Here is a 10,992-nt window from a genome sequence, read left to right as displayed (position 1 = left end):
AAGTTGGACTGGTCCGTGGTCCCCCATCCATCGTACAGTACAGATATGGTGCCCTCTGACTTCTACTTGTTTGGTCCAATGAAGGACAGTCTTCATGGACAACGATTTGATGACACAGACGGGGTGAAATTGGCTGTGAAATAGTGGATACGACAGTGCACACCAGACTTTTTTCAAAGAGGATTCGAGAGTTGGGTTCAACAATGACGCAAATGCATCACTTTAAATGGAGACTGTTGAGTAGCTGGTTTGTTTAGAGGAAGAGTCACTCCAACTACATGTGCAATTTGAACAATCTCCATCAGTTAATAAAGAGGTTATGACCACTTTTGCATTACTTTCTGTACAACTCATAGTTTCCAGGTTACTAGAATGTTCTGCCATCTTCTCCTGGATTCTACTTTCCAGGTTGCTAGCATTTTCTTTCATTTTAGCTTCCAGGTTACTGGAATTTGTCTCTAGCATCGCTGCAAAGATGCTAGCAAATCGGCAGTAACAGGAACAACAAGTTTTTCTTTGCATGTGAGACATTTTAATTCCCCAGGACAATTACTTTCCTTTCGTGTTTTTAACTTGGCACAATTGAAATGAAAAGTATTGTGACAATCAGTGCAAGCAAATATATCGTCAAGCTTTGATGTAGTCTCTCAGCAAAACACATGAACAGTGTTTTCATCAACATGTGAAGCTTTGCTTCCACTTCTTAATGATTTCTTTTCCATTGTTGCACATCAAAAGTTCTAAGTCATCTGCAAATCTAAAATGCGTTACAAAAGATTCACGTAACTATTGTACAATGTATTCGTGGCCCCACACTTTGGATGCCAAATTATTGACACTGTCGTGCCAGGTTCAACAATAGAATATTAGTAGCAGTAATATCACTACATGAACAGCATGAAACTCTATAATGGTATACAAATGACACCTCTCAGAGCATGGGAAAATATCAAGATTTGCAGTAAATCAAACTCTGAACTAACTTTTGAAATATATAGATTCAGGAACCTATTTCTTTATTTTCGAATACAAATTTATTATTTTTAAAAAAGCAAAATGTACGTAAGTTTACAAGGGCAAATATATACAAAACAATAAACCAATTCAAACTGCCCTGTCAGTCAAAAAGAACATACAATGGCACTGACAAAATAAAAATGCACAAATATATCACCCCGAGACAACAGTATCAACAAGGATTGAGGGTTCGAGCCCAGACAATAACAAATCAAACAAATTCGTCTGCACAGAGACCCTCAACAAGTGCCAGGGCAAAAACGAGTTGTGTACAAATGAGAGGGCCGTAGGGTGTATTGCACCCCACACTAGTCCTCCACACGAACCTAGCACCAAGGAATCTCAACACCATGGACATAACAAAAATCAACATTGAAAAAATCACACAAAATGGCAAATAAGCAACTACCAACTCCTCAGCAAGTGCCAGGGTGCAACAACTTGTGTATAGCAAGAGGTCCGTAAGGTGTATTGCACCCTACACAGGTCCCCCACACGAGCCACACTCCAACGAGCACCAAGGATAATCTAAGCAAAGCACATTAGACATCTATACACTTCAAAGAGCAAATGGAAAAATGGTTCACAATCTGGGCCGACTGGCTCGTATTTATACTATTTTTGTCACCACAGACAACTAGTATCAGAACGGAAATTATTTTATACGCAAAAGCGTGTAAAAACATTAATATATAATAACAAAATGCACAAAAGACACAGTAACAGCACAAAATTATAGAGTGCATTTTGTGATTAAAACATTATTTAAATAACTCAAAACTTTACCAGAAAACTATAAAAACTAATAACATGACGTCAGCAACAAGATTAATATATACAAGGTCGGACTGTGTACTTCAACAGTCTGACGCCACTCAAAGATTTTGAAAGCAACTAAAATATAGAAATAAATCGAAATCTGTAGCACAAATGGAACGTAAATTACGCAAAAACAATAGCATAAATTATTAAACTGTTCACGGGATATGTCCTTTCATTTCCACAGATAAACATACACACGATTCCATGGTGAACCAAACACGTCACGTCAAACTTCACATCGAGTTGTGTGTTCGTATTAATCACAGACAGATACGGCACCAACACAACAGTTCGGCACAATCACAATGTGCAAGGGCAAACTTCTCCCAACTAAAAATAACACTGTTCATAAGTCTAGTGGAAAAAATGAGCTTGCTTTCGATCTCGGCGCAACCACAAGGGGGTCCCAGGAAGGACATGTCATGTTCTAATTGCAACCGGCTTTCTCTGCTAGATTCTGTGGAACAGCCAATCAGAGCGAAAGTGTGGTCATATGAATATAATCTGAGTTTGGCTAGAGAAAGTTTTTGTCTGTGGTTTCAGAGTGTTTGTTGTTTTCGTTCACAGCTCAATGAATGAAAAATAACAGATGTGAATATCATGCATGAATATACATGCCAGAGTTCATTGAAAAGCTTGTTGAGTAAAGCTTGATTACCATATTTTTTCCAGTCAATTTCTAGCCCATAGTTTCCTTTTAATTTTAATTTTTAATAACAGCAGTAGCTATTCTCCTACAACATTTGTCAAATCGGTCGTCTATCTTCTTAGCTTGTCTGCTCTGAGCAATGCATTGTGAGCACAAAAGTATACCGACAAGTATGGTAGCAAGTATCATGCGAGGCGAAAACTAGCAGATGAACCAGTATCACACAACTAGTCCAAGTCCAACTGGAAAATCCACCAGGAAATCTAGTCGTGTGATTCAGGCATTACTTTCACTGATTTTCACATACTTCAAATAAAGCAACGTGCTAGCTACTTCTTTCAGAAAACTCCTGCATTTTCTCTCCTACCAAGATTGTAAGAATTAAAGAAGTTTCTTCTCAAGAACAATGTAATTTGCTGCTGCCATAACAGAAGGAGTAGCACACAAACATTTTGCAGTTTTTTTTTGTTATGTCTACTTTATGCACAGATAGGCTAATCGGGACTGGATCTAGTTTAAAGTATAATCCAAACCACTATGTGCCTTCACTGGGTATCAAACCTGGGACACCTTGATTACAAGGCGACATTGTTACTACTTTACCATCGGAAAGCCCTCAACTGCTTCCGTAAAGGAACCATGTAAATTCAGAATTTGAGTGTGTGTGTGTATGTAAGAAGAAGAAGAAGAAGATAGGAAACTAAAAATATCTGCTTTAATTTACAGTCAAATATTTTTGGAAACACAATTACCAGAAGTACATGGAAAAGGTATAGGGTCGATTAACTGGTATCAGATAACAGCATATCAATAACTTAGGTGATGATGTTTTACCAATTTGACATACTCAGTCAAATTAGCGGAGAATGTTCATTTGTCAACTCAATCTTCCCACCAGCTTCAAACCCTGGATTTGGTATTGGTGTTCTTTGCAATTGTCTTTTCATTAATTTCTTCTAATCACCCTCATAGTCGTGATTAGCAAAAAAATACCTGGCAGAAAAGTCCATGCTAAAGAATACACACACAAAGAAGGACATTCGTAAGCAGCCTGCAAATTACTTCCACAATTTGCAATTTCATTACAATCTTGATGGGTATAAAAGTGAAAATCATGAGAGAGAGAGAAAACAAGTTTCTTTTTGTAAGCCAAAGCCCTCGGACCCATCTGATTTCTAGACTGCAGATTTTAGGTTTTTAACCTACTTTTTTCTTTGCAGGTATGTAAGAAATAAGTTACTTCAGCATTCACTAAAAAAAAATGTAACAACTGATGAAGTTTTATAGTAACTAAAGTAACCTATTTGCTTGTTAGATCCTATTTTAGGTTTGTTAGATCCTTTTTTTTAGGTCTTTATATATATTTTTAAGGTTCTTCAGGATTTTTATATCACACAGAGGTATTTGCTCGGTTTGGTACCAAAAAAATCAATGACTAACGTGTTTGAAACATACTTTCTATTAGAATGCTGCACTGGAACCACTTTCGCTCGCTCAAACTTGTTCGAGTCTACCACTCTCCGAGCGTACTGCACTCGTAGTGGGATGATTGACAATGTCCCGTATTTCAGATTACAATAATAAATAAATCATAATTCATAATTAGAGCCCGGAAGTTTGGCAAAATGCCTCTTTTTATCTACTGCATATATTGATAAAATTTTTCCGGATATACGTTTCTCATGTTATTTCGAATGTTTTAGAAGCCTTTTCATTTTGCCTATTTGGGACCCCACTGTCTATTTTTTTTGCCTTTTTCAATTAAATTTGACCATTTTTGAAAAAAAATATGTATATAAATTATTTTTTTCCCAAGAAAAACGTTGTTGGCATTTATTTTTTTTGTTTATTATGTGAATAATTTTCGCCTTATTTAAGTAATATTGAACTCATGGATGTTTCAACATTGCTGAAGGAGAAAAGTGTGAGAAAAATGTATTTCATGCTCAGTTAGGATATTGCCTTTCGGTTAACATTTCCTTGTGCATGATTGACTGCTGAAGTGGACAGGTTGATTTCAAACACAAAGAAGATATTTCTGAAATCTCCCTCTCGAACCCGAAAATTTAAGGAAGTTGCATCTGAGCTTAGTTTACCTCTGCAACCAGTCTTGACCAGATGGGGAACCTGGATATCAGCAGCTACATATTATGCTAGCAACCTTGAAAAAATCAGTGAGGTGATAGATGCTCTTCCAGAAAATGAAGCGGCTTCAATTCGTGAAGTGAAAAAACTCCTGTGCTATTCAAGTTTATTTTTGCACATTATGGTGCATTCCCAGAGACAATTACAATTACAGAACTTAAAAAAAAGACCTTCTAGCATCCATGAAACTGTACGAGGAATCTATGCAGCAGATGATGGAAGTGCCAGGAGAAAAGGGGTCAGCTGTTGCGGAAAAGTGCAAGTGGGTAGTGAGTGCAAATGAGGACTTGAAACAAATTAAAACAATTTGCGATATTCTAAAAGGTGAAAATGCTGTTACCGAAATGCGTCCAGCTACATTAGCTTGTTTTATGTATGCTCCAATAACTTCTGTCGAAGTAGAAATATCATTTTCTATTATGAAAAACATTCTCTCTGACAGACTACTATCAATGAATGTTGAGTAATTAAAAAACACCTTGTAGTTATGTGCAATCAAGATGGAGAAAATTGAAATGCTCTTCCCAATGTAGATTTTAACATGTTGCCAGAAATTATAGATAAAAGTAAGCGACTTCGAAATGTGCCTTTTTTTTTTTCATTTTTAGTGCCTATTTTTCACATTATAAATGCCTTTTTGCCTGCCTATTTTAACGAAAATAAATGCCTGAACTTCCGGGCTCTATTCATAATCATAAATAATAAATCATAATTCCGTGTATTATTATGTAAGACTCAAATACAACACATATGAAAGTATGCAATATCTACAGACCGAAACGTAAAATGGATACACATGCTGACAGACCTGCCTAAGCAATTACAAATATTGTATCTCAGTGCAACAAGTACGTGTACATCATTGTTCACTTATCGAAAAGCATAATCATATTCTGCGAAATAATAAAATGCAGTTGTAACATTCAATCGAACATCTTTTTAATATGACTATAATTGTAGAAACATAAAATGTCAGTCTAGGCAGTTTTAGCCCATAATCATCTATTTCATTTTCACATATATCGGTAAGATATTCAAAACTGCATTTTAACGTGAAGATGATGACTATGTTCACTTATTTTTCAATTTCACTTCGTATTTTACTTCACGATCCATATTTGAGGGCCCACTACCATAGACAAATGACAGAAATACGTGTACTAATAGGGTTCAAGAGTTTGAGTGTATTTCGCTCGATCGAGCATTTTTCACTCGAGTAGAAGATATATCAATTCTGAATGCCATCTAGCGCTGCTCGAGCTTAAAACGCTCATTGCAGTACTACTTTCATTAGATCCCCCCCTCCAAGTTGATGATGTTTTTTTCAAAGCTCCAAACAAAGCAAAATATCTGGCACCACTGTTACCTGCACGGTAACTTCTGATGTATGTGATCTTGGCTCACTTTCACGTCAGTTCGGTGCTTTGTGCATTCAGGTCTTGTGAAGTAACGTTTCAGCATTCAAATTTGCATCACTATGTTTTTTATTGAAAGATCATTTTCAACATATAAGATGATCCTCATAGATCATCAGTTTGACTGTGGATAACATGAAAAAGATTCTTATGTATTCAGGGTGGCCACTCTAGGACCATGATAAAATTCAACTATAAATCCTGGATTTCAAGGCGAACTTTCAAAAAATTCAAGGGTACAAGCACGTTTTCTCTATTTCAACATTACGTATTACTGTCTCTCACCACCCACACACTTACACACATTAATATATTAACAATATAAAGGATCTGTGCAATTCCAATGTATCCAAAAATTCTAATTCAATTGAAATAAATGGTTTATACAAAGGGCAGTCAGAAATTTTTGCACAATCCACTGTAACTTTTTTTTTACATACTTATTTACTAGTGTAAATTATAATAAAGTTACAGTGGATTGTGCAAAACTTTTTGACAACCCTTTGTATATTTATTTTAAAGTGTGGAGTTTACATTTGCCATTTCACATACTCAGACTTGAAATACATCTAGCAACAAATCACAAATGTTATAAGATAAAAAAATGTTAATTGTATAAGGATTTCAAACTCAAATTTACCTAATCAACTTCAAGATATCTTATCTTGCAACAATCTTCCGTCTGTCAGAAATATTCTTCTGCAATGGACATTAAGAAAGTAAACGGATAGAGAATTTTGTTTTATTTTCCCACACAGCTTTCTTTTCTTTTGTTCTTCCTGGATAAAAATAAAAGCTAAACTGTGAAAAACTTACCCCAGGGCATTAATAAATATGTATAAATTCTGTGGGTGCAGGACAGAAATTTTTTGGACGGGACAGGAAAAATCCACAATTTCCTGACACTGTAGAAATCTCGAATTATACTTGTCATTTCGACTGGTGATTGTTTATGCACTTCTGGAATAAAAACTACCAATTTCTGAGAAGTGTCAGACAATTACAATGCAGAAAACAATGAGAGTTATAACCACTTTTAAACATGATCATTTCAAATTTCTGACTGTTTGAGATTCCTAAAAGTCAGGAAATAATTTCCCGAAGTTGAGATTAAGATGGGAATTTCTTGGTACCCAGGTGGCCACGGTGGCTCAGTCGGTAACGCGTCTGACTACCATGCTCAAGGTCCCGGGTTCGATCCCATGGCCGGTTCAAATCCGGGAACTTTTCTAACGATGGAAGCGGCCCCGGCACCCACCCAGCATCGAATAACATGGGTACCTGGGGGAAACCCTGGGGGGTAAAGGCAGTCAGAGGCGTGATGCTGATCACATCACCCCCACTCACGACCGGATCAAGAAAGTGTGGGGCGTTACCCCCACACCCCCTATATGCCTTCATGGCGTGGTGCTATGCACAGGGGAGCACTTTTTTTTTTTGGTACCCACTTTTCTGGATCCCGCACACTCCCAATAAATTCAATGGGATTTGGATTAATAAAAGTTGCAACTTTTCACGTCTATGGAGAAAAATTCATGCAGAATTCACAGAGCCATTAATTCACGCATACTTCCAGGAATTCAAGGAATCCCCAGTGAGTAGTACCCTGGCATTGTGAAGCATAATATACAGAGCACTCCGCGACAGTCGCACGCTACAGTCTGTTTTTTCGCTCTCCCTGCCTTCGCTCTCTTTCCCTTTCTGTTGACGTTGCAGACTGATGCCAGCATAATCCTCCCTCGGAAGTTGTGTTGTGTCATGTCCGCGTGTTTTAGATTTTGGCTTAATATGGCACCACAAAAGTTTACATTACAACAAAGGATTTATCTTGTCGAGTGTTACTTCGGAAAGAGGAATTGTGGAGAAGTGCGACAAAATTTCCTGGTGTTCCCGTTCCACATAGGACCACTATATTAAAAATCGTAAAAAGTTTAGAGTAACAGGGTCAGTTCTGAATAAAAGTGGAAAGAAAAACCCACGTGTACTTACTGAGGAAAAACTCGATGAGATAGGACAAAGGTTAGAACAGTCTCCTCGGAAATCTATCCGCCGTCTCTCACAAGAATTGGGTGTTTCAAAAACCATTGCATTTAGAGCCGCTAAAATTCTTAAATCTAAAAATAAAAAATAAAAAAAAATAATCTAAAAAATATAGTATGCAAAGACAATTCGCACACCATCCGTGAGTTAAAAGAGAGTCTTGTATGAGAAATCGGGAGAATTACAGTAGACGAACTTGCACGTGTAAATGCCAATTTCCTTCAGAGATGCCAGGAATGTGTTGCAGCAGAGGGACATCATTTTCAACACCTTCTGTAGTCAAGGTTAGTACACAATATGAAAACTATAATTTTAATAGCCGACTGTCACGGACCCCGTTCACCAGGAAATACAAGTGTGGATGCCGGGCCGCTTGCTGCCGAGTCTCGTAGCGAATGTCAGGGAATGATCTGTACATACTGTACGTAATTCATTCTACATATCAACAAGTAACTTTTGCTAACAGCACAAGTTTTGTATTACAATAATTTGGGGATAATCTTGAAAATGATGTATACAAATGAAAATTTGGTTAGAAAATTAATATTTGGTTATTATATACCTATTAAAATTTCTTAGGGTTCTTTTGAAATTTTTAACAATTTAAAGTTTTTTGGAATATGCTTTTTGAGCTTTAATTTAAGACTTTTAAAACCTGTTTTAGGATTTTTAGTCTATTTCAGGATTTTTAGAGACTATTTTAGGAACCTAAAAGCACACTTTCTAGAACCTAAAAATCCGACGTTACTGATTACATTCATTAAGGATGAATATATCCTTCACGTTTTGAACTAAATATGCATTAGTTCGTTGTGTGAGAACCAGAGAATGTTAACTCCCAATTTATCAAATTTGCAAGAGAGTGGAAATAATGTATTCTTAGGAATATGTCTGATTCTCAAAAAGAGTCTGTAAACAGATAAGTGACTCCACCTTACTGCTAAGGATTAGAAGTGGTGATATGTCGATCTGAGTCCAAATAGAGCTCTTCAGAGGAGAGGTGTTAAACAAACCTGAAAACTGCATTTTTGGAGTTAATTCCTCTGGTTCTCATATGAAGACTTCATATTAGATTGTGTTATTTTGGTTATTCATGTTCATCTTTTAAACTTTTATCAGAATCAGTACATTCCTGTAACAAAATATGAGGGTTATTTTTTAAGTAAGGTCTGTTTTGCAATAAAAACGAAGTAAGTAAATGTTTTTCAAGAAACAATTTTTTTTCTGAATTTACATACCCTTCTTTATTTTCCTTCATAATTTCCTTGCCAGTTTAAACAATTATCGTAATGAACTAAGAGTTTTTTGATACCCTCCTCATAGAACTCTGCCACCTGTGATGATAGCCAGTTACTCACGAAAGCTGAGATAATTGTTGTTCCTTGCGGCAAAAAGTCCACTAAACAAAACACCCTGCCTGTCCCAAAACACAGTTGCCATGATGCTGCTCAAAGAATGGTGAGAGACTGCACGCGCACTCATTCCCATGCTCACGTGCAATTTCAAACAGTATTCACAAACAGACCTTGCACCTAGCGACTTCCACCTCTTCCGCCATCTGAAGACCTTCCTGGGCGGCAAACGTTTAGACACTGATGAAGTGAAAATGACTGTGAGTAACTGGCTATCTCACAGGCGGCAGAGTTCTATGAGGAGAGTAGTACTGTAAATGTATGTTTGAGATCACCCCTGATTTTTTGACCTCTAAGAAAATCGCACCAAAACCTCAAAAACTCACTTTCTCTCCACGTTCCGCGCCTCATTTATTGCGCTGACAATGTTTCACAGCGCAGAAAAGCCGGTACGAGTAAATACACTTTCTCGTACTTCAAGTACGAATGCACCTTATCGTAATTTTCTAAGTCCGGCAATGTTTATATATCGTGACCTTTGTAAACCTCTCGGAACGATGTGATCTCTCTGCCACACACACACGCGTGCGCGCGCCTCTCATTATTTCCGTATTGTGACGTGTTTTTTTTCAAGCAAACAAATAATAATAATTGTTTTTTTTTAGGATTCCTGGCCTCTATAACCCCGCCAGGGTGCGTGGTGCCCAACCAAAAAAAAAAGGTTCTAACAGCTGCGGTTAGATAACCACACCTCTGTAGAGTTTCACGTGTTTTTTTTTTCTCAAAGGTCCTATGGGACACCTCTGTTTGTCAAAAATTCGAGATATTTGCAATTTAACGCAGGACTTGGAAAATTTTCGGAAATTTTTTTTGGTTCCATGACGACCTATGTTCATTTTGGTATGGGAGGACAGAGGACACTGAGACTCGACCAACGCACTAAACCCGACCTTTCTACGACTATTTGTTCAAAAGTTACGAGTGATCAAAGTTTTGGAGGAGGGTGGGTTAACTTCTTACCCCTTGACCCCAGGACCACCAAAACTTGGTACACGTATTCTACACCTCCAAAATCGACAGGGGGGTATCTAACGATACCGTATGGGGGTGTTTTTCGATAACTCTTACCATTTTCGAGATATTTGTAATTTAAGATTTTTTTAACGCTGGACTTAGAAAATTTTCGATTGATAAAAAAAAATTGGTTTCATGACGACCTATGTTTATTTTGGTATGGGAGGACAGAGGACACCGAGACTCGACCGACACACTAAACCCGACAGGTGGGATGCTTCGTTTTGGCGCAGCTTTTTGACCTACTTTTGAAATTACTTACGATATTTTCCATATGGCTGTCTCCCCTTACGATGTTTTCCTGTAAGGCAGAGATCGTCTGTCAATGGGCCCTCAGTGTAATCTACTACAACCTAATACTAACTTTCTTTTTACGTTTCGCGGCTGTTTTATTGCAGTGACGAACTAAAAGAGCGGAAAAAAGGCTCTGAAAGGTGAGTGTCAAAAAAACGAACTTTCAAGTATGCATGCTCCAGTA

Source organism: Lepisma saccharinum, chromosome 4, assembly GCF_977018435.1.
Source record: "Lepisma saccharinum chromosome 4, izLepSacc3.1, whole genome shotgun sequence".
Taxonomy (NCBI): domain Eukaryota; kingdom Metazoa; phylum Arthropoda; class Insecta; order Zygentoma; family Lepismatidae; genus Lepisma; species Lepisma saccharinum.
The sequence above is the reverse complement of the archived record's forward strand: the minus strand, read 5'-3'. Positions refer to the sequence as shown.